The 24,024-nt window shown below is 41.7% G+C and overlaps 1 long non-coding RNA gene across 1 annotated transcript in view; it reads left to right on the top strand.

Moving 5' to 3' along the window:
* The first annotated feature begins 11,494 nt into the window (after positions 1–11,494).
* LOC113597576 (uncharacterized) overlaps positions 11,495–24,024 on the top strand; it is a 148,305-nt gene continuing 135,775 nt past the window's right edge. Inside the window, exon 1 of the long non-coding RNA XR_003418356.2 lies at positions 11,495–11,743. This is a non-coding gene — a long non-coding RNA (uncharacterized LOC113597576). The remainder of the gene's footprint in view (positions 11,744–24,024) is intronic.

Here is a 24,024-nt window from a genome sequence, read left to right as displayed (position 1 = left end):
ATCATTTGAAAAGAGTATCATAGAGGAAATATTTTAAAAGGTGTGGGCAAGATGAAGAGAAACCACACGGAATCAGTGTACCTCCCGGCTGGTGACAGCAAGAAGGCTGATCACCGTGAAGGGGTAAAGAGAGAGAACAGTTCTCAGAACCCGGTGACAGAGGTGTTTGGTCAAGGCTGCCTGACACACAACCTGTGGCCTTTAGTTCAGGGAGACATCCAGCCCAAAGGAAACTCACAGAGTTTCCAGGACAAATAATACCCAGCCTTCCTCACCTGCTTCCCCCTCACCTCCCCCTATTCCTCTCCATTGACCTACCCCAACTAGAACGGAGAAGGCAAGGGATCCTGTTCATGCAGTCCTTGCCAGTCGGCCATCAGGGGACAGAACAAGCTAGAGAAGAATGGTTAGTGCCCATGGAAGGGCCAAGGGAAGGTATCCAGTATCGTCTTACTGAGGGTTCAACAAGCAAATACAAAATACTTAGCTAATTACACAATATATACTCACACTTTAATTTCTAAAAACCACATTATATTCATGTCATGGACTGTACTTTACTGAACTGTTATCCTCTCATATGAAGCGTGTAGAACTTTCCAGCTTTTTAATATAATACGTAACATGGGGATGAATATTGTTCTACATAAAATATTGTACATGTATTTTTACGATTTCCTTGAGATGGAATCCTAAAACTAAAATTATGGGGTAAATTTAAAAGGTCTTTGATTGAAGTTACCAAATGACCTGCCCAAGAGATCATACAAACGTATACCTCAACAATGTCTATGAATGGCTGTCTAAGGCCCTGGAATGTGGACAAAGCTCTTACTTAAGTAGGCTCCATTCCCAACATGGGGCTTGAACTCATGACCCTGAGATCAAGAGTCAGATGCTTTACCGACTGAGCTAGCCAGGCTCCCTCTGCAGTTCTAATTCTATTTTTCACTGCTTCTATTGCAGATATTGACAATGCCATTTCAGTTTAGGATTTTTTTTTAACTTTAAACTAAAAAAAATGTTTTTTAACGTTTATTTATTTTTTGAGAGACAGAGACAGAGCATGAGCTGGGGAGGGGACAGAGAGAGAGGGGGAGTCACAGATTCTGAAGCAGGCTCCAGGCTCCGAGCTATCAGCACAGAGCCCAACGTGGGGCCTGAACCCATGAGCCACGAGATTGTGACCTGAGCCGAAGTTGGACGCTTAACCGACTGAGCCACCCAGGCGCCCCTTTTAACTTAAAAAATTTTTTTTAATGTTTATTTATTTTATTTTTGAGAGAGAGAGAAAGTGTGAGTCAAGGAGGGGCAGAGAGAGAGGGAGACAGGGAATCCCAAGCGGGCAGCACAGAGCCCAATGCAGGGCTCAAACCCACGAGCCATGCTTTTATGACTTGAGCTAAAATCAGTTGCCTAAGCGACTGAGCCACCCAGGTGCCCCTAACTTTAAATTTTTCTTGTATGCAACTCACTTTTCATTGATGCCATGTATATCTTGCTGTATTTTCTCCTTATGACGTCCTAATTTTGTGCCACAGAGATCTAGTTTTATGCATTTTCTGAGGATATCTACTGATTGTGACAATGCTCTTCTTGGCAGACACACATGGCGCTCTCATTCATTGCTAGCTCAAGCACACAATGGTACAACCGTTGTGGAGAGGAATGTGGTAATATCTAACAAAGTCACCTATGCATTCAACCTTTGACCCCGCATTCCTGCCTCCAGGAATTTATTCTAATGATACACCTCCACAAACAGGTCAAACATTCACAGGGCTATTTATTGTGAACTTTTTTTTTTTATTGTTTATTTTTTAAATTCATTTTGGAGAGAGAGAGAGAGAGCACGAGCTGGGGAGAGGTGCAGAGGAGAGAGAGAAAATCTTAAGCAAGCGCCACACTCAACCGGGAGTCTGATGCCAGGCTCAGTCATGACCCGAACTGAAATCAAGATGGGATGTTCAATTGACTGAGCTACCCAGACGCCCCTTGAACTTATTTTTACTTTTTATTTATTTATTTATCTATCTATCTATCTATCTATTTATTTATTTATTTATTTATTATTTATTTATTTACTTTTAAACTCAAGTTAGTTAACATATAGTGTAATATAACATATAGTGTAATAATGATTTCAGGAATAGAATTCAGCGATTCATCACTTACATATAACACCCAGTGCTCATCCCAACAAGTGCCCTCCTTAATGCCATTCACCCTTTTAGCCCATCTCCCTACCCAACACCCCTCCAGCAATCCCCAGTTTGTTCTCTGTATTTAAGAGTTCCTTATGGTTTGCCTCCCTCTCTGTTTTTAATCTTATTTTTCCTTCCTTCCCCCTATGTTCATCTGTTTTGTTTCTTAAATTCCACATATTAGCGAAATCATGTGATATTTGTCTTTCTCTGACCTATTTTGCTCAGCATAATACACTCTAGTTCCATCCACCTTGTTGCAGATGGCAAGATTTCAGTCTTTTTTTATCACCAATATTACACTATATATACACCACATCTTCTTTATCTCTTTGTTAATCAATTGAACTTATATTTAATAGAACAATTAATTCAAAACAATTTCCATGCCCATCGATGGGAAACTGGTTGCATAATCTTTGATTATGTCTACATAGTGGACAGGTCATAGAAGTGAAACACTATGCAGCCATTAAAAAAAAGATATGAGTGATTTTCAAGATATATATCTTTATATATGATATATATGTGTGTGTGTCTGGTGTATATATATATGTATATATTATATGTGTGTGTGTTAGTACATTCATGTAAGAAAGATATGTACCTTTATTTGCAAAGGAAAACATAGGTAAGATAAATCATAAATGGAGAAACAAGGGCACCTGGGTGGCTCAGTTCGTTAAGCATCCAACTTTGGCTCAGGTCATGATTTCGCGGTTTGTGACTTCGAGACCCGCGTCTGGCTCTGTGATGATAGCTCGGAGCCTGGAGCCTGTTTCGGATTCTGTGTCTCCCTCTCTCTGCCCCTCCCCTGCTCGTGCTCTGTCTGTCTGTTTAGTCTCTCTCTCTGAAAAATAAATAAACAAAACAAAAAAGGAATGCTATATAGCTATATATATATATATATATATATAAAACAAAAAATGGAGAAATGTATGACGATGTAATGGAGGGGATAAGGATGGGAGTGAGATTTCTGAGTTTTTTGTTTGAAAATAGTACAATTCCCATTATGGATTTTCATGGGCTCAACTAAACCTTCAGACTCCTAAAACTACCATGGGCCACATTTGGCATCCGTCTGCTCAGAGAGGTACAGATTGCCAGCAGTGCAGAATGTTCTTCCACGGGACACCGTGCAGTAGCAGACAGATCAGTCCAGATAGCAGACAGTCGGTCCCCCAAGTGGTTGTTCAGGGACAAGGGAAGAAGTGTCACATCAGGCAATATGGAACCTAGCTTGGAGTAGCAGCCATATGCCCCATAGGAGCCAATAACTTACTCATAGTCACAGTATCCAGGGTCCCTCATCTAGGACATACCCAACAGTGACAGTCACCACACCTAGAGAAGCCCAGAATGATGGTATTTGCATCACGTGTCTATAGTTGATTTATAGTTTCTACCCGTCTAGATGCTCTTTACCAACCAGAGGGCACCCATGTTTGCTGTAAGTAATGTTGCTTAATCAAACTGGAGCCATGAGAGCATCAAAAGAATTATGGAAAAGATTAATGAAAATGCATTAGGTCACTGTGTTATGACAATATAAATTAACAAAATATTGGGGAAAAGGAGCTTAAAAAAGGAAAGTTATTCTTTACAGAAACTATCAGGCAGTAAATATAGAATATTTATTGTTAAAACACACCATTTCAACTCTTACAGTAATTGGTTCAAGCAAGGATCTCAGGAGATGCTAAAAACCTTGAGTGAAAGATTATTAGGAAACTGGTTACTCACGTGGTCTCCAAGTATTACTCCACAGATAATTTTATTAATTCTAAAGGAAAAACATTCCTTTGCAGTTAAGACATCCAGTCGTTATCACTTTAACCAAATGACCAAACTTAAGATCACCAATTATCAATAGTCTAATACAAAGGCGCTGGCTGGCTCAATCAGAAGAGCATGTGACTCTTGAACTTGGGGATGTGAGTTCGAGCCCCATGTTGGGTGTAGAGCTTACTTAAAAAAAGGATCTAATATAAAATGTCCTTTGATGTGATGTAGTTACATACACAATCTCACGTGTGCAATATTCTTACTAAAAATGCCTAACTTGAATCCAATCATGAGGCAAAAATCACACAAATCCAGATACAGGACATTTTACAAAACAGCTGGCCTGGATCCTTTAAAAAAAAAAAAATGTCAATGTTGGAAAGAAATTAAAAGGTGGGGCACCTGGGTGGCTCATTCAGTTGAGCATCTGACTTCGGCTCAGGTCATGATGTCACAGTTCATGAGTTCAAGCCCTGTGTCAGGCTCTCTGCTGACAGCTCACAGCCTGGAGCCTGCTTCTCATTCTATGTCTCCTTCACTCTCTGCCCCTCCCCAGCATGTTCTCTCTCTCTCTCTCTCTCTCTCAAAAATACATAAACATTAAAAAAAAAAAAAAAGAAAGAAATAAAGAAAAGGCAAGTGCACTTTCAAGATGAAGAGAATAAAAAGACATAAAGACCAAACACTGTGAGAAACCTGATTGGATTCTGGATTGGAAAATGAAAAAATCTATAGACCTTGTGACAATTGAGAAGATTCAATGAACTATGTATTTGATGATGTTACTCATTAGTGTTAATCATACTGGATGTGATAATGGTACTGTGGTTTTGCAGGACAACGTTCTTACTTTTAGGTGAATATCATGAGTGTTTCAACTTGTTTTCAAATAATTGAGAAAAAAACCCCAAATACTGAAAACGTGTGAAAGTGTGGTAATATGCACAACAATCAGTGAATCTAGTGAAGGGTGTATTAGTGTTGATGAAAATATGCTTTTAAATTTTCTGTACGTTTGAAAAATATTGTGTTGGGGAGAAAAGAGTTCAAAGGAAAAATTATTTTGAGCCAAAAATTCTTTACCAAGGGAAGTTATTAAGCATTATGAAGGCAAAGGAAATTCATTAAATAAGCAAAAAAGAAAGCTTATTACCTCTCTTTCTGAAAGTATATATATTTTTAGTATGCATTCCAGAAAAATAAGGCTGAAAACTGAGAAAGAGGGCTATCCCATGGCAAGGACCTAACTGGAAATCCAGTAAAATATCAGGGACCACAGGTTGGCCATCCAGAAAGCAAACAGACCAAATTAGGATTGAGTAGGCGTTAGGACTACAGTGGATTCCAAACGAGATATAGAACAAGTGAATTGGAATGCATTAGAAGTACATAAAGAATACCTAATATTAGGGTACTCGGGTGGCTGATCAGTTGAGTGTCTGGCTCTTGATTTTGGCTCAGGTTATGATCCCAGGGTCATGGGATTGAGCCCCACATCAGGGCTTCCTGCTGAGCATGGTGCCTGCTTAAGATCCTCTCTCTTTCTGCCTCTGCCCCTCTTCCCCATTGTGGTCTCTCTCTTTCTCTCAAATAAAATAAAATAAAATAAAATAAAATAAAATAAAATAAAATAAAATAAGGGGCATATCTGTGAGTCAGTATGTTAAGTGTCTGACTCTTGATTTCGACTCAGGTCATTATCTCACAGTTCATGAGATCAAGCCCCAGGTAAAGCTCAGAGCTATCAGCATAGAGCCTGCTTGGGATTCTCTTTCTTTCCCTCTCTCTCTGTCTCAGCCTCTGTCTCTCTCTCTCTCTCTCTCAATAAATAAACTTTAAAATAAAATAAAATAATTTAAAAAAGAAAGCCTATTATTATCCTCTCAATTAAAGGCAGAAACAAAGAAAAACATGGCATTATTGAGCAATTTGTTGCATTTGAGTAAAGCAAATCCAGGGACACCTGGATGGCTCAGTCGGTTAAGCATCTGACTTCGGCTCAGGTCATGATCTCATGGTCAGTAAGTTCGAGCCCCTTGTTGGGCTCTGTGCTGACAGCTCAGAGCCTGGAGCCTGCTTCGGATTCTGTCTCCCTCTCTTTCTCTGCCCCTACCCTGCTCACGCTCTGTTCTCTCGGTCTCTCAAAAATGAATATACGTTAAAAAAATTTTTTTTAAGGAAAGCAAATACATTTGATCTTGACAGTAGGAAAATTCTTCTTTGCTTAGCATGAGGATCATGACCATAGAACCAGAAAGAAGGAAACTATATAATTATGCCACATAAGTCAGCTCTACAATTAACTTGTTATTATATTTTATTGATTCTTCTACGTTTAGAATACTTAGTTATGGTTGCAGAGAACAATACAAATGTTATCAATCTTGACAATAAAAAATAAAGGAACAGCTGACGGATGATGAGGAGGAAGCAGTAGAGAAAAATGTAGAAGGGTCACAATACTTACCAAGTGTCCAAAGATACTGTAAAAAATTGGTAGAAACTGAAATAAGGAGTTAAATATATTATTGAAAGATATAATGGAGGAAGTAAATTAACGAGCCAACAACCAAAAATGGGAGTGAGGAGAGAATCTGGGAGCGGTGTAACTGAATGAAATCCTCACCTAAAATACAAGCAAGTCAATAGACAGTGTCTAAAGTAGACAAATGAGGGTGCCTGGCTGGCTCAGTCGGGAGAGCATGAGATTCTTGATCTCAGGATTGTGAGTTTGAGCCCCATGTTTGTTGGGGAGATCACTTTTTAAAAATGTAATAAAAACCTTAAAACCAATAAACTGGACAAAGGAAGAAATAGTGCCATGAGCTGGGATTATGGGAAAAAAAGCGTCCCCATATTGCTGATAGAAGTAGGAATCTCACTAGTCTATTTGAAGGCAATACGTATTAAAAACCTTAAAAATACGGATAGTCTTTCACTTAGTAATTCTACTTGAGGGAATTATCCTGAGGAAATAATTATAAGAGATTTACCTATAAGCACGTTCATTGTTAATACAAGTGCTACATTGAGAGGAACAAATAAAGGAGATTTGTTACATACATTTTGGCTTACCCATAAAATGTATGATCATAACCATTAAAAATAATGATGTATATTTCATTCAGGGGGTAATCACAGCTATTTTTTTTTCCATTGAGTCATTTAAGAAATAATTATCAAGCACTCATTATGTGCTAGGCACTGTTCTTGATGTTATGGATATATCAGGGGGCAGAACCGATAATGTCTCTGCCCGCATAGAGCTCATTTTTATTTTTTTACTGTTTATTTATTTGGGGGGGGGGGCGGCGGATGGGTAGACAGAGAGGGAGACACAGAATCTGAAGCAGGCTCCGGGCTAAGAGATGTCAGCACAGAGCCCAGTGCAGGGCTTCAACTCACAGACCTCTCGAGATCCTGACCTGAACTGAAGTCAGAGGCTTAACCAACTGGGCCACCCAGGCGTCCCTACCCTCATAGGGCTTAGATTCTAATGGGGTTGGAGAAGACAGGTAAAGAAGAGGAAACAATACATACATACATACATACATACATACATAAATAAATAAACTATATAGCATGTCAGGTGGTAAAAGTGCTTTGAAGAAAAATCAAGCAGAGCAAGGGGAAGAACCGTTGGGTAGGGATTAACATTTTGTATAAGGTGAGCAGGGAAGGCTTCTTCAGTCTGGTGACATTGGTATATCCATGTCAACACATTGAGGGGCAGAGCCAAGAAGATATCTGGGCAAGAGCACGCCAGGCAAAAGAACAGCTAGTACAAACACCTCAATCTAGAAATATGCTTCATTTGTTTGAGGAACAGCGAGGAGACGGGCAATGGTGGTGTGGAGTGAGTGATGCGGGGAATAGTGGGAGACGAGTGTGGTTCAGGAGTGGACAGATGTTATAGGCCCTTGTAGACTATGTTAAGAACTTTTTTATAAAAGACCTATATTTTATTTTATCTTATTTTATTTTGTTTACGTTTGTTTATTTTATTTTATTTTATTTTATTTTATTTTATTTTATTTTTGATATATATAGAGAGAGCCTGCATGTAAGCTGGGGAGGGGGCAGAGAGAGGGACACAGAGGATCCGAAGCGGACTCCATGCTGACAGGGGACAGCCCTATATGGGGCTTAAACCCACGAACTGCTAGATCATGATCTGAGCTGAAGTTGGGCGCTTAACCAACTGAGCCACCCAGGCGCTCCTATTTATTTTTGAAAGAGAGCAAGAGCATGAGTGGGGGAGGAGGCAGAGAAAGAGAGGGACAGAGGATCTGTGCTGAAACCCGACGGGGGGCTCAAACTCACAAACTGTGAGATCGTGACCTGAGCTGAAGTTGGATGCTTAACTGACTGAGCCACTCAGGTGCCCCTAGGCTAAGGATTTTGGATTAATTTTTTCTGAGTGGTGGGAAACCATTCAAAGTTTTGAGGAAGAGAGTAAACTGACTTTCAGTTTAGAAGGATAAAAGTAGCTGACCTGTTCGAAGGTAAGAGGGTGCCCCCACTCCCTCAAACCACCAGAGCTAGCCAACTCTTTCAAGGAGGGCCCCAGCCGGAAAGAGGAGGCACCCAAATTAGGATAATTTGAAGAAAGGTTAGTAACCAGAATATATGCTGAACTGGGAAGGGCCAGAAAGACTTGGAGTCTGGAAAGATAAAGCCATACGTAAAGGACTACCTCCAGAGGAGCAGTGAGCGCTGGTTGAGAGACACAAGTAATCCCTGAAGAGCTTACAGGGAAGAAACAATGGGTTAAGTACCCCAAACTTTCCCTTTTCCCTGTTATCTCCCCATTGGATGAACTCAACAAGAAGCCAGAGCACATGGGAGTCCGTTACCGTCCATAGAAGACAGACTTTCATGGCAGAAAGCTGTGTGCAAGAGAGGTAAGTAGATCTAGAGGGGTAACTGGAAAGTATTCAGCACTGGTAGCCTTTTAATGAAAGCAATACTATGAATCAGATACCTTGTTTTTCACAACAAAACTTCAGCCTTGTCATTTTCAGGCCTAGTAATCAGAATTTAGGGCGTTTTTTTTAATAAAAACTTTTTTTAAGTGTATATATTTATTTTGAGATACAGAGAGAGCAAGCAGGGGAGGGACAGACAGAAGGAGAGAATCCCAAGCAGGCTCAGTGGGGAACCTGATGCAGGGCTCAAACTCACGAACTGTGAGACCATGACCTGAGCTGAAACCCAGAGTCGGATGCTTAACAGACTGAGCCACCCAGGTGCTCCTGGCTTTTTTTTTTTTTTCCTCGAAGTACAGTTAACACACAATGTCACCTTAGTTTGAGGTGTACAAAATTTATGGCCCTTTTATTTTTAAATTGTTTTTTAATAAAGTCATGATAAGGATCAAATGACTTTTTAAAAATATTTTATTTTTAAGTAATCCCTACACCTGATGTGGTCCTCAAATTTACAACCCCAAGATCAAGAGTCACATGCTCTACCGACTGAGCCAGCCAGGCGCCCTTTATAGCTCTTTTAATAAATCTATTTTAACTTGCTAACAACCTCAGTGTCTGATTGTTTGCCACTCATCCACTACAAACGGTCTTAGCTGGCAAAACCAACATTTTGAGATGTGACCGAGTGGCGTCTTCTAGAATTGAAGGTTAGCAAATTCTCCAGGAATCTGCTGTCTGAAGTGTTTCTTGATGTGTTCTTTCAGAAATGGCAATTTGAATGTGAGAAAGGGTAACCAAGGGGACAGGAGTCTGCTCCTTGGTGAGTTGCAGATCGGTGGAGTTGTTGCACAAAAGAAACTTTATTTGCATCATGGGGAATAACTTCCAAAGCCTTGCCTCTCTGAGCAAGGGTGAATGGGTTCCTTTTATTTAGGGTTAAGGTTAGAAAGTGGAGCTTTGTCATCTTTAGCAGAGGAGGGCATAAGGTTGCGCATGTGCCTTAAGGAAACATGCCTACCCATATATTGTATACAATGTAAATGAGGCTTGTGCGCCTTCTTGGGGGAGATTTAGTATTATAATGGGTTAAAGGTAACTGTCAGTCACTGCGGGTTTAGCTCAAACTAGTCAGGGTGCTTTGGGCCAGCAGAGCTTGTCCTACAGGCAGGCATTATCACTTGAGGGGTAGTATCATTGTCCATCATGGGATGCTATGTGCCCACGATTCGCCCGAGTTAAGAGAGAAGCTGGAAAGAAGGGCTTAAAGGAAAAATGGGGGACAAAGGTCTGTGGGTACAAGCAGCTGAGCAGTAGAGGTCAGGTCTTGGGGTGTAGCTGGTGACAAAAGGTTCTCTCACACCGAACTCTTGGGAAAGTGGATTGGTACAAACGTAGTAGAAAAACAATTTGGTGATGCGTATCAGAAGCCTTCATAATATTCACTCCTACTGATTGAAGTGTTCTATTTCTGCGACTCGTTCAGAAAAATATAAACCCAGACGAAAGATTTCTGTATAAAGTCTGTAGTTCAATCATTTTTATAATAACCCCTTGCAAAAATGAATCCCTACAGCTCAGAACAACTGAACAGGGCAACAATAAGGCAATGGATAGGAATATGTTACAAATATGCCGTTGGACATCATGCAGCCTTCAAAAATTATGTTTGCAAGGGATTTTTTCATGGCATGAGAAAATTATTACGATACAAGATGGAAGGAAAAAAGCATGATAAAAATTTCAGTGGCAAGTGGTCTCAATTGTGTAAGACAAAATACATAGGATCATCACTGAAACCATCAAAAAATTTTAAGGTTTTATTTTGAAATAATTACAGACTCACAGACAGTTGCAAGAACAGTAGAGAAAGGTCCTATGTTACCGTTCACATAGCTTCTCCCAACAGTAACATCTTCCAAAACCACAATACATTATCAAAACCAGGAAATGTACTTACCATGCTCACCAGCATCACCAAAGTTATCGCTGAATAATAGTCCATATAAGCTACTAGCGATTATACTTCATTTATATACATATCACTGTTGAAATGACGACACTTCAACTTATAAAATATTGTTATTTGGTAAAATGCAAGTAAGAGCTGGAATCTAGTTAATTGCTTTGCCGTTATCAATTTCCCGGTTTGGCTCTCGACCTCCCCAGCTCTCCCAACACACACACATTGTATGCATCAGCAAGAGCGACCCAATGTTTCATAATTTTTTTACTATGCTGCTTTTTGGCCTGAATTCTCTCTCTACATGAATTTTTGCTGGTATGTTCTCTGTTCATTTGTTACAACAGCAACAACAAAGGTCAAAATGGAGCCATTTGCCCCCAACGACGGCATACCAAGACTTAATTACAGCTTCAACTCTCTCAGGAATGCGACCTTGTAACAGTCGATCTGAAATTCTCTGATTGGCACTAGGAAGGTAATCTGCATGGTAAAAACCCTGCTGGTCCCTCCCCCCCCCCCCCCCCCCCCCCCCCCCGGCAAAAGAGGTCCTGGCCTGAAATAACCCTTTCTTCTCTTTTGTTAATAACTTTTTTTGCCCGACCCTCCTTCCCGTAAGAGGCTTTCATTTTGTATAATTCCTCCACTTGCTAGGTGGACTGCTGCCAGATTCACGAAACGCTTCAGAAAGCCAAGGAAATGTTCCAAGTTTACTTGGTTGAATTTTGTTTTCCAGTGAATTTGGGGTCAGCAACGGCAACTAGAAGCTAACCTCCACTGGCATTCCGGAACAAGAAACGGGCGTGGTGCCCCCGAAAACTCTTGAGTTCACTGTCTTTCTGGCCGTTTCAAGGGCTCTGGTAAGTTCCTCCCGGTTGAGCTTAGGTCTTGTATTGCGTTCAAGCTCCCGATTTAATTGGCTTTCCTTAAAAGGGCAGGTCAACTTGACCTGGCAGATGGTCCTGCCCAGGAGCCGAGCTGAGCCGGCAGTAATGCCCCCGCGCCCAACCTGGCTGGCAGACGGGTGGGTCTGCGTGGAGCCATGCCTCTGGCTTTTCAGACTGCAATTCCCCGGGTGGGAAACCCCATGCCCTAGCCCCGTCTCTGGATTCCACGTTGGGACCTGCTGACAGTTTAGTCTGTGGTTCTCCATTTGTTTGGAATTGGCCTGCAGTCCCGGTTCCTCGGGGTTTGCGGGTCCAAGCCCTTTTCCCCAATCCAAGATTCCTCGGGATTGGTGGTGGTGCATAGAGGGCCTTCTTGTGGCCGGGAGGCAGTAACACCTCTTAGTTAACTGCTGATACATGGAGGTGTACGTGTTTGTCTGTCTTGCTTTGTGTAGATAAAGGTTATTGCTAAGTGGGTATCTCGGGAGCCAGAAAGAAACCCCGGCCCTTTGGTTTGTCCCGTGGACACAGTATGAACAAAGCTTTTAGAATCGTTACATGTAAGGGAGTTGTGTTTGAGTGTTATTCGAGTCCAGCTGCCCGGGAAGAGGGTACTCTGGAGAATGAACCGTTTTTACGAGCTTATATGTTTTTTCACATTTTGTAAAAAAGCCAGAAGATTATAGATTAGCCTACAGACAGGAGTCACGGAGTTTCACATCAAGCAATGCAGGGGGTAGGAGCCACATCAAGCAATGCAGGGGGTAGGAGCACTGATCGGTGTCTCAAGGACAAGGTGGTTTTCCTTTAGGCAACGCATTCACAAAGCAGGTGCGCATCAGGCTCTGGTTTAAACCAAGTTTACATACAATCATGCCGACCTAGAAGGAAACCTAAGATGGCTTTCCTTCTAGCTCAGGCCGGTAAAGACTAGTTTTCTCTCTACAGTCCCCAGATTGCCCTTGGGAACTGTGGGGGCAGCTGCAACCCTCATTCTTTGCAACCTCGTTCTTTCAGCCCTTCCTGCCCCCCCCCCCCCCCAGATTATTACTGTGGCTTTAGGAAACCAGAGGCCTAGCCAAAGGAAATGGGATCCTTTATATCCAGAGAGGTGAGCATGCGACCTTCCAGCATACCTGCTTATTTTATTTTACTTTGTAATTTTTAATTTTTTACTTGCTTATTTTTATACATAAGAACTATAGTCCTGGAAGTTGCGGAGATTTACCAAGCTGGCAAAATTTTACTAAAAACGGCTGGAAATTACAAGGGTCATTATGAGGAATGTTCCAAATAGATAAAATCATTTAAAAAGTGCACTTAAGGGGCGCCTAGGTGGCTCAGTCAGTTGAGCATCTGATTTAGACTCAGGTCAGGATCTCGCGTTTCCTGAGTTCTAGTCCAGCTTCAAGCGCTGGGCTGACAGCGTGGAGCCTGGAACCGGCTTCAAGTTCTGGGTCTCTCTCTCTCTCTGTCCCTTCCCCACTCATGCTCTGTCTGTCTCTCAAAAATAAATAAATAAGCATGAAAAAATAAAATAAAAAGTGCACTTAAAAACACGGGCTCCCAAATGAAACAAACAGGATAATATTTTTTAAACCTATTTTAACTAGTATGCAGAAGCCTACAACGGGTTTTGAAATTCCAAAATAGCTTCATTGAGTGATTCATTGCAAAAGGCTAATTAAAGAGATAAAAGGTACCTAAAGCAAAAGTTATGAGCCAATTCTTTGGGGAAATGGACACAACTATCCTGTCTGTAGGGCCAACGGTGTGGCTCCAGAAGTTCAAAACTTCACTTACCCTTTTGCCAGTTTCCCCAAACCTCCCTATTCTGAAAATGCTTGAAAAAGGCAGGACTTTGGAAACAATTAACCCGCACTTACTTAATCTGTGTCTTTGTGATACAAACTGTCTGTCCTCATCTTCTCAAGGAGCAGGAGCCATTCTTTGAAATGTAAGCTTTAGGGAGAAGTTTCTCAGAAGGAAAAAAAAAAAGAGGCAGGTATTTGGAAATTAGGCCTATAGTGTCCTCTCCACAAATACTGGTAAAAACAAGAGCTGTTAGATCTTTGCATGTGTGTGTGTGTGTGTGTGTGTGTGTGTGTGTGTTTACCACATACATGTTTTAATATGATGTATTTTTCTATCTCTGGATGGTATAACTAAATATAATTTGTTAAAGAGCCCTACTCAGTTGGTTTGAAAAGCCAGCATTTGTAAGTCTTGGACATTCTAAAACTTTCATGAAGAAACTAACCCATCCGACTCTTGATTTTGGCTCAGGTCATGATCTCACACTTCTTGGGATCGAGCCCTGTGTGGGGCTCTGCGCTGACAGCGTGGATCCTGCTTGGGATTCTCTCTCTCTTCTCTCAGCGCCCCCCACCCCCCCACCTCTCTCTCAGAAATAAACAAACTGGGGCACCTGGGTGGCTCAGTTGGTTAAGCGTCTGACTTTGACTCAGGTCATGATCCCACGGTTTGTGAGTTCGAGCTCTTTGTCAGGCTTGTGCTGACAGCTCAGAGCCTGGAGCCTGCTTCAGATTGTGTCTCCCTCTCTGTCCCTGCCCCGCTCACGCTCTGTTTCTCTCTGTCAAAAGATAAATAAACATTAAAAAAATTAAAATAAGTAAGTTAACTTAAAAAAAAAAAGAAATTAACCTGAATGTTTTTCAAGTTCACATGATCTGGGGATGATCTTTGATAAATAAAAGCTAGTTTAAGTTTGTAGATTTAATTAAAGTAGGCATGTCTTTTTACTAGTCAAATTCATGTTGTCTCTGTCAGAAAATTTGTCAGCAAAAAGAACTTAGAATGATGACTGTTTTGTCTGATGTCTCATGATGTTTCGTGGGTAATATAAACATAATTATCGGAAGCAAATGATTTAGATGTAAGTGGAATAAGGGCTTATCGATAAAATTTTTAGGGATAATTATATTTTATGGGATGTGTACTTAAAAAGAACTTCCTAAATCTCTTTGGTATCTTGAAATTTAAGAGGTTTGCTAAGTTAAATTAAACGATGGAAATTTATTGAATATTTGGATCATTTCCAAACAAGATATTAAATACTGAAAATTTAATTAGTGAACATAAGTTTATCCACTTTTAGTTTATTACAGGGAAGCTAAAGATTTTTGTGTCTATTAGCAAACATGGTTTGTGCCGTGCCATGGCATTTACCATGAGAAAGCATATGCTTCTAGAAATTATAAAAAGTATTTATAAGTCTGTCAAGCCGCCGAATGCTAATACCATTCCTAATTGTTTACTTCTTAGTTTTCACTAGAAATTAAGGTTTCTAAGGGGTTAGAATTCTAATTAATATATGTAATTAAAGCTACTAGAAATAAGGGAAAAATCTTCATACGCAAAGGAAGTAACGTGTATTTTCGGTAAAAGAAGTATAAGGAATGGTGATACAATTTTTTGAGGAAGAAGAAAGTGTGTGAAAAAGTAATCTTTGGAAATGAATTTTATGTGCTCAGGACTAAGGTTGAAATGAATATGTGTGTGTGTGTGTGTGTGTGTGTGTGTGTGTGTGTATATATACACATATATTTTAATGTTTATTTGTTTAAAATTTTTTTAACATTTCTTTATTGTTGAGGGGCGCCTGGATGGCTCAGTCCGTTAAGCATCCGACTTCAGCTCAGGTCATGATCTCACAGTTCCTGAGTTCAAACTCCGCACTGTGCTGACAGCTCAGAGCCTGGAGCCTGCTTTGGATTCTGTGTCTCCCTCCCTCTCTGCCCCTCCCCTGCTCATGCCCTGTCTCTCAGAAACCCTGAGATCATGACCTGAGCCAAAGTCAGACACTCAACCGACTGAGCTACCCAGACACCCTGAAATGAATATATTTTAATATCAAAAGTGAAAGAGAACCTCAACTACCTGCATTTGGACCTCAAGCTTTTTTATTAAGTTCTTTCCCCTTATCACTTAATTCAGGCAAAAGACTCTTTGGGCAAAGTACCCCCTGCTGGGAACCGAAACTACCCCCTTAAGCCATGCGGACTGCCCTGAGCCATCAAGAGCCAGCTCTTGACAGTGTTGATCTGACCTTTGCTGCCCACCTGCCTGTACCCCCCGACCTTTGTCCTACTTTTTCCTTCTATAAACTGAGAAGTTTCAGCACTTTGGAGACAGTATTTGAGACACTAGTCCGCTGTCTGCCTGGCGTTGGTCCCACTGAAATAAATTCCTTTCTTGTTTCACCTCCACTCGGTTTCTCTGCCTTTGGGTTTTGTCAGCAGCGAGAGGCTGAACCTGATCTGTTTGGGACCCCCGGAGCCAGTCCTCTTGCACCACTCTGCCCTGGCTGCGAAAGTAAGCTGATGAAAATTAGAATTTGTTCTTCTCTGTTTAAAGGATCATTTTTTTGACCGTTGGTCTACTTTTGATAACCGATGGTGAAAGTTCCTTTACTTTTAAAGTAATCTACCCAGAAATCAAAAGAGTCCGCATTTTATGTTCCGGGGCGCCTGGATGGCCCAGTTGGTTAAGCATCCGACTTCAGCTCAGGTCATGATATGGAGGCTCATGGGTTCAAGCCCCTTGTCAGGCTCTGCGCTGACAGCTCATGGCGGCTCGTGGGTTTGAGCCCTGTGTCGGGCTCTGTGCTGCCAGCTTAGAGCCTGGAGCCTGCTTCGGATTCTGTGTCTCCTTCTCTCTTTGGCCCTTCCCTTCCCCACTTGCGCATTGTCTCTCTCTCTCTCAAAAATAAATAAAACATTAAAAAAAATTTCCTGTATTTGCTTTCCTTATCAGGTCTTTGAATACTTAGGAAACCGAGTCTTAATATTAAGACAGGGAAGTTTTGTTAATATATAATTATTAAGTTTTATAATAATGTGTGATCCCATTTAGACAACTGCGTTAAAACCTTTCTTGATATGTGTTCCTAAGGCAAATTCCTTTCCTTTCCTTTTTTTTTAAGTATGCTCTATGTCCAAGTTGGGGCTTGGCCTCCTGACCTGGCAACCCAGATTCACATGCTCTACCAACTGAGCCAGCCAGGTACCTCTTCCTGAGGCCAATTCTAAATAAAGTCTTTTTGACCTGAAAGAAACTGGCATTTTTCCAGGTGGTTCCAGCAACATTTCAATGGATTTGTTAATTAGGCTTATTTGGTATGTTAAATTACACCGGAAGCGTTGTCAAAATGGAATTAGTAACTAAGCCTTGTGCTGTATTTGTATAGGTATATAAGTCTTCTAGAAATTGTATGAAATTCTTAGCAATTTGATATGTCCTGGTGGAATGTCATCACTGTAATTTGGGGTATTATCCTAAAATGTTGTATGGCCTCTGGGATCCCTAACAAAAATGGGCAACACGTAAATAATCTTACTACTATTCTCTTACCTTCTGAAGTTGCTGTCCTCAAAACTGAGGCTCACACTGAAAGGACTAAACCCATCTAGAAAGTGGAGAGGAGCGCTATTGCTGGGTTATTTTTAATTTTTTGAAGGACCTCCACACTGTTTTCCAGAGCGGCTGCACCAGTTGGCATTCCCACCGACAGAACAAGAGGGTTCCCATTTCTCCTCGTCCTTGCCAACATGTTGTTTCCTTAGTTGTTAATTTTAGCCACTCTGATCAGTGTGAGGTGGTATCTTATTGTGCTTTTGATTTGTACTTTCCTGATGATGAGTGACATTGAGCACCTTTTCATGGGCCTGTTGGCTACCTGGCTGTCTTTGGAAAAGCGTCTATTCATGTCTTCTGTCCATTTCTTCATGGGATTATTTGTTTTTCAGGTGTGTGTTCTTTATAGATTCAGGTAAGTTCTTTACAGATTTTGGATACTAGTCCTTTATCCGATATGCCATTTGCAAATATCTTCTTCCATCCCATCAGTTGCCTTTTAATTTTGTTGATTATTTCCTTTGCTGTGCAGAAGCTTTTTATCTTGATGAGGTCCCAATAGTTCATTTTTGCTTTTATTTCTCGTGCCTTCAGAGATGTGACGAGTAAGGAGTTGCTGTGGCTGAGGCCAAAGTGGTTGTTGCTGTTTTCTCCTCTAGGGTTTTGATGGTTTCCTGTCTCACATTTAGGCCTTTCATCCTTTTTGAATTTATTTTTGTATATGGTGTAAGAAAGTGGTCCAATTTCGTTTTTCTGCATGTCGCTGTCCAGTTCTCCCAGCACCATTTGCTTAAGAGACTGTCTTTTTTCCATTGGATACTCTTTCCTGCTTTCTCAAAGATGAGTTGGCTATACATTTGTGGGTCCAGTTCTGGGTTCTCTATTCTATTTCTTTGGTCTTCGTGTCTGTTTTTGTGCCAGTGCCACACTGTCTTGATGATTACGGTTTTGTAGTACAGGCTAAGGTCCGGGATTGTGATGCATTTGTATGGTTCCATACAAATTTTAGGATTGTTTGTTCTAGCTCTGAGAAGAATGTACCCCAAATGTTTATGGCAGTGCTATCAACAATAGCCAAATTATGGAAAGAGCCCAAATGTCCATCAACTGATGAGTGGATAAAGAAATTGTGGTTTATCCACACTCAGCTATCACCTCACGCCAGTCAGAGTGGCCAAAATGAACAAATCAGGAGACTATAGATGCTGGAGAGGATGTGGAGAAACGGGAACCCTCTTGCACTGTTGGTGGGAATGCAAATTGGTGCAGCCGCTCTGGAAAGCAGTGTGGAGGTTCCTCAGAAAATTAAAAATAGACCTACCCTATGACCCAGCAATAGCACTGCTAGGAATTTACCCAAGGGATACAGGAGTGCTGATGCATAGGGGCACTTGTACCCCAATGTTTATAGCAGCACTCTCAACAATAGCCAAATTATGGAAAGAGCCTACCTGTCCATCATCTGATGAATGGATAAAGAAATTGTGGTTTATATACACAATGGAATACTACGTGGCAATGAGAAAAAATGAAATATGGCCTTTTGTAGCAACGTGGATGGAACTGGAGAGTGTGATGCTAAGTGAAATAAGCCATACAGAGAAAGACAGATACCATATGGTTTCACTCTTATGTGGATCCTGAGAAACTTAACAGAAACCCATGGGGGAGGGGAAGGAAAAAAAAAAAGAGGTTAGAGTGGGAGAGAGCCAAAGCACAAGAGACTGTTAAAAACTGAGAACAAACTGAGGGTTGATGGGGGGTGGGAGGGCGGGAGGGTGGGTGATGGGTATTGAGGAGGGCACCTTTTGGGATGAGCACTGGGTGTTGTATGGAAACCAATTTGACAATAAATTTCATATATTAAAAAAAAAAGAGAGAAAAAATTGTGGTTTATATACACAATGGAATACTACTTGGCAATGAGAAAGAATGAAATCTTGCCATTTGAAACAACGTGGATGAAACTGGAGGGTATTATGCTAAGTGAATACGTCAGTCAGAGAAAGACAGGTATCCTATGTTTTCACTCCTATGTGGAATTTGAGAAACTTAACGGAAGACTATGGGGGAAGGGAAGGGGAAAAAATAGTTTCAAACAGAGAGGGAGGCAAACCATAAGAGACAAATACGGAGAACAAAGTCAGGGATGGGGGAGGTGGGGTGGGGAAATGGGTGATGGGCATTGAGGAGGGCACTTGTTGGGATGAGCACTGGGTATTGTATATAAGCGATGAATCATGGGAATCTACTCCTGAAGCCAAAGGCACACAGTATGCACTGTATGTTGACTAACTTGACCATAAATTATATATATAAAAAAAAAAAGAAAGTGGAGAGGAGGTCTGAGGTGCTTTACAACATGAAAGACTTTTATAGGCAGAAGGGAGCAGGGAGAAGGAAGTTGCACTAGGCAGAAAAGCTGATTGGTCTGTTGCAAGGTTACTTTCCTTTAGGGGATATGGCAGGGATCTGTCCGGCAGATTCCTTCACTAGTGTTCATTAGGTAGTTCCTGACTGACTAAAGTTTCCATTTCTGGGAGAGCTGAAAATGGCATTTAAGTTTGGTGATGGGGGGCTTGGCATAAGTCACTCCATCTTGGGTCCATGGTCTTGTTTTAACAAAATGAAAGAAGATCATTCTGATTCTCTATGTGGAAGAGACAGTTACCCTCCTCCCCATATCGGTTTTCCCTTTCTTCCTTTGAAATAGAACCCGTAACTAAGCACGGAAAAAAAAAGAGAGAAATAGAACCCATAGTTTTTGCTGCTCAGAATAAAGACTATAATTTCGAAGCCTTTGTTGCAGCTATGTGTGACTAAGTTCTGTTACGTAGATGTAATTGGAAATGTCATGTGAAACTCCCAGGAAGTTTGCTTAAAGGGAGGGATTGTTCCCTCTTTTTCTTCCTTCCTGCTACCTGGAATGTAGACATGAAGGCTAGAAATCACGTTACCTTCTGGGACCATGACCTAGAAGGAGGCCAGCTGAGTAATAAGAGGGAAAAGTATATACGCATTTTCTAAAACCTCTTCTACATGAGTGGTATACTTATTTTTGTTTAAATCATTATTATTTGGGGTTTTCGGTCATAAGCAGCTAACCTTCATCTTTCTGACATAGTTCTTGAAGTGAACGTGGAACAGAAAATCTGTGTCTCCTGTTGCCCTGCTGAAGGAAGATAACTTTGTTTCTGTTCTGTTCTACCTTAGCCCAGGGGCTGAGGTTTTCCTTTCACGCCTCCCATCTCCACCTTTTGGTCAAGGGTGGAATGGAAAAGGGGACCCACCAGATATCCAGTATTGTTGAAAGCTCAGTTGTCCACCAATTATGAGTTGATAGGGATAGGGGAAAGGGGATCCATTTTTCCTCTGCGCTCTGGTTATTGTGACAGAAAATTCATTCCTCCCACTCTTCTGTCTTTCCTCTTCCATTTCAGATTCTACCGTGCATCTTTTCCCACTTTGCCTAGGCTCTGTCTCATCTAATCTCTGAGAGAGGAAAAGCTGGCATACACATTTCCAAGAATCTTTGACACATAAGTTAGAAGTTTCTTTGAATGTTTTTTACGTACCTTAACTTCACCTGCCATGTAGACTTGAACAATGGAATTGGTCTTCCGTGCACCAGGGGGTGTAAAGAGGGGGGCAGGAAAAAAAACCCCAGAGTACAACCAGAGTAATACTTTGAGATATAGCCGCATTGTGGCAAGGAGCCACACCGATCGTGGGGATACCAGGAATGGTTATCACTGAGGTGTGATGTGTTGGACTGAATTAAAGTCTCAGAGGAGTCTCCCAGATACAAGAAGAAATATAAAGGTGTGTGGATGAGCTTCTTAATACGTGACAGGTGGGGTGCCTGGGTGGCTCAGTCGGTTGAGTGTCTGACTTGAGCTCAGGTCATGATCTCACAGTCTGTGGGTTCGAGCCCCGCGTCGGGCTCTGTGCTGACAGCTTGGAGCCTGTTTCAAATTCTGTGTCTCCCTCTCTCTCTCTGCCCCTCCCTTGCTCATGCCCTGTCTCTCTCTGCCTCAAAAATAAATAAAAAAAACATTAAAAAAAATAATACGTGACAGGTGACTTAAGTTCAGAGTGAAGCACTGGATGGTTGGCCGGTGTGGGGGGAGCTACATCATCCCCGCTGCTTAGTGGTTGAAACGGAAGTTTCTGTACTCAGACCTTGAGAGCCCCTGGCTGCTTTAAAGGTTCTTATGTGCAGTGACAGGGGACCAGGGAAAGCTAAGGCTTTCCAAGCACATCAGCATCAGTTCTTTGCCAGACTTCTTTCTGGTCAGCAATGATATTGAATCAAGAAGCCCTTTGGATAATTTTTTTAATGCTGGCTCTGGCTGTCTGCATCAATAGCCCCTACAGGGGCCGCATCTGACATTTATAAATGTGTTTACTCTTTCTTTCGCCTAAGTCCAGGTTGTTCTTTAAATCATCCCTGTAACTTTCAATATTTCAAGACAGAATTTGAACAGGAATGATTACAAAACAAAACAAAACAACCCTCCCCCCAAACAACAACAACAACAACAACAACAACAACAACAACAAGAAAACCCCCAACAACACCCTAGAGGTACTCTCTTTTGAGCGAATTAACAATTAAGCCCAAATCTGCCTCATTTAAGAAATGCCCCTCCAGGCCTTCCCACTGACTGGGACCAGGAAGGATGAATGAAGTAAAACGGTAAGGTAAACAAACAATTATCTACACAATTTGATCAATATGGAACGGGGAAGCCAGGCCAACAAGACCTTCCTTAAAAGCATCATCTTAAGAGGGACTTGAATTATGAACCAGATAACTGCCTTCAATTTCCTCAAATTGTTTTTGTATAAACACTTGAAAAGGCCCTAGGGCAAATGCTGTCTATTCTCCACTTTTCCCTCCTCCACACTGCTTTTTCCACTTTTCTTTGCCCTGCTCTGACCCCCCTCCATGGAAGGCAGGGCCTGAACACCCCTGCCTTTTAGCGTCTGGTTGGGTTGGGCCATGGGGATGGAGGTTAGCTAGAGACTGAAGGGCAGGAGAGAAAGGTCAGAGTGCTTATTGCATCATCATCAGGATCTCTCCCTGTCCCCCACTTAGATGAGGTCCCGGCCATGGTTACCTCCCTCCCTCTGCCTGCCATTTTCCCACAGCTCCAGCTCTCAGCTGGGATCCCTCCCCAAGCTCCGTCAGGTCAAGCTATGGCCTCCCACCCTGCCAGTCCCCTGGGTGCTTCGGCATCTCTTGTTGCTTCCCGTACTTAACCCAGCCCACACCTTTGTAAAAACTCCTTTTTTGTTTTTTTTTTTTAAGTTTATGTACTTATTTTGAGAGAGAGAGCCAGCGCAAGTGGGGGAGTGGTGGGGGGGGAGAGAGAATACTCCGATATGGGGCTCGAACTCGAACCTCGGGGCCATGACTGAAGACACCCAGGCATCCCTGTAAATACTCCCTTCTTAAAAAGCCTGTTCAAAAATCCCAACTGAGTTTGTCATGCGTCTCTTATCAGGACGCTGATTAATGGCCAACTGCATCCAAAAGACCTACTGATATGAAAGACTTTGGAGCTATGGTGACTTTTATTTTTAGTTTTTATTCTTACTTTTTTTAAGATTTTATTTTTAAGTAATCTCTACACCCAACGTGGGGGCCCAAACTTAACTGCGAGATCAAAAGTCTCATGCTGTATGAACTAAGCCAGCCATGCGCCCCTGTATGTTCTATTTTTAAGCCAGTCCCTTAAAAGTATTGTGAAAACGAGGTGGGAATCACAGTGTATATGCACGGTAAATATACCATTCTAAATCTGCTGCACTGGAAAAGAATGTTTGAAAAGAGGTGACCCGACCTCTGTTATCAGTCACAAGGATCCTTTGCATGGGGGTGAAGGTTCTTCAGAACAGTTTGGATTGGGAGGTGTGAGCATGAGTCAGCCTCGTTATTTTCAATTATTTCATGTTCCGGATAAAAAATTTGGAGTTCACAGCTATTGCTGTAAGTGCAGAATACCTGTGTTTGCGAAAATCCTTCCAGTTTATATCTATGATATCTTAAGATTAAAGTTTTCCCTGGAAGGAATTAAAACCTGAAATCATGATTATTGCCAAAAAATTTTTTTCTTTAAGTAAGTTTTATGCCCAATGTGGGGATTGAACTCATGATGCCGAGCTCAGGAGTCCCATACTCCGGAGATCTGGCTGGCTCGGTCTCCAATTCTTGATCTCCCCGTCGTGAGTTCGAGCCCCGAGCAGGATCAGAGATTACTTAAAAGAAGGAAAAAAGAGTTTGCCAACTAAGCCAAGGAGGTGTCCCCGAAATAACATTTTTTTTTGTAAAAGATGAAACTGACCTGGGGGCATCGGATACAAGGCCTGCAGAGAGAGTTACAGATAAAAAAGACATGAAGAGGTACCGCAAGTAGCAGAGGTGAGGTGTCAGGCATTGTATGGGTCTCTTGAGGCTTCTCCACGATTTGAGGAAGGGAAGGGTCTGGAAAGACTGGCTATTGCCTCTGAGCATGGAGTTTGGTATGTGATGGGGACTTTCGCAGGACATAATAACAGACCAATGTGTGTATGTCTGGTGTGTGTGTGTGTGTGGGGGGATTGTACAATAAGACCTCACATTTTTAGGCTAAGGGTTCATTTATTTTGAAAATTTTTGAATACTTATTTTTTAGAGAGAGAGATACAGCGTTAGTGGAGGAGGGGCAGAGAGAGAGGGAGACACAGAATCCGAAGCAGGCTCCAGGCTCTGAGCTGGCAGCACAGAGCCCCACTCAGGGCTCGAACCCATGAACCCTGAGATCAGGACCTGAGCCGAGGTTGGAAACTCAACTTATAGAGCCACCCAGGCCCCCCTAGACTAGGGGTTCTTA

This window comes from Acinonyx jubatus, chromosome X, assembly GCF_027475565.1.
Source record: "Acinonyx jubatus isolate Ajub_Pintada_27869175 chromosome X, VMU_Ajub_asm_v1.0, whole genome shotgun sequence".
NCBI classification, from domain to species: domain Eukaryota; kingdom Metazoa; phylum Chordata; class Mammalia; order Carnivora; family Felidae; genus Acinonyx; species Acinonyx jubatus.
This window is presented reverse-complemented; position numbering and strand designations above follow the sequence as displayed.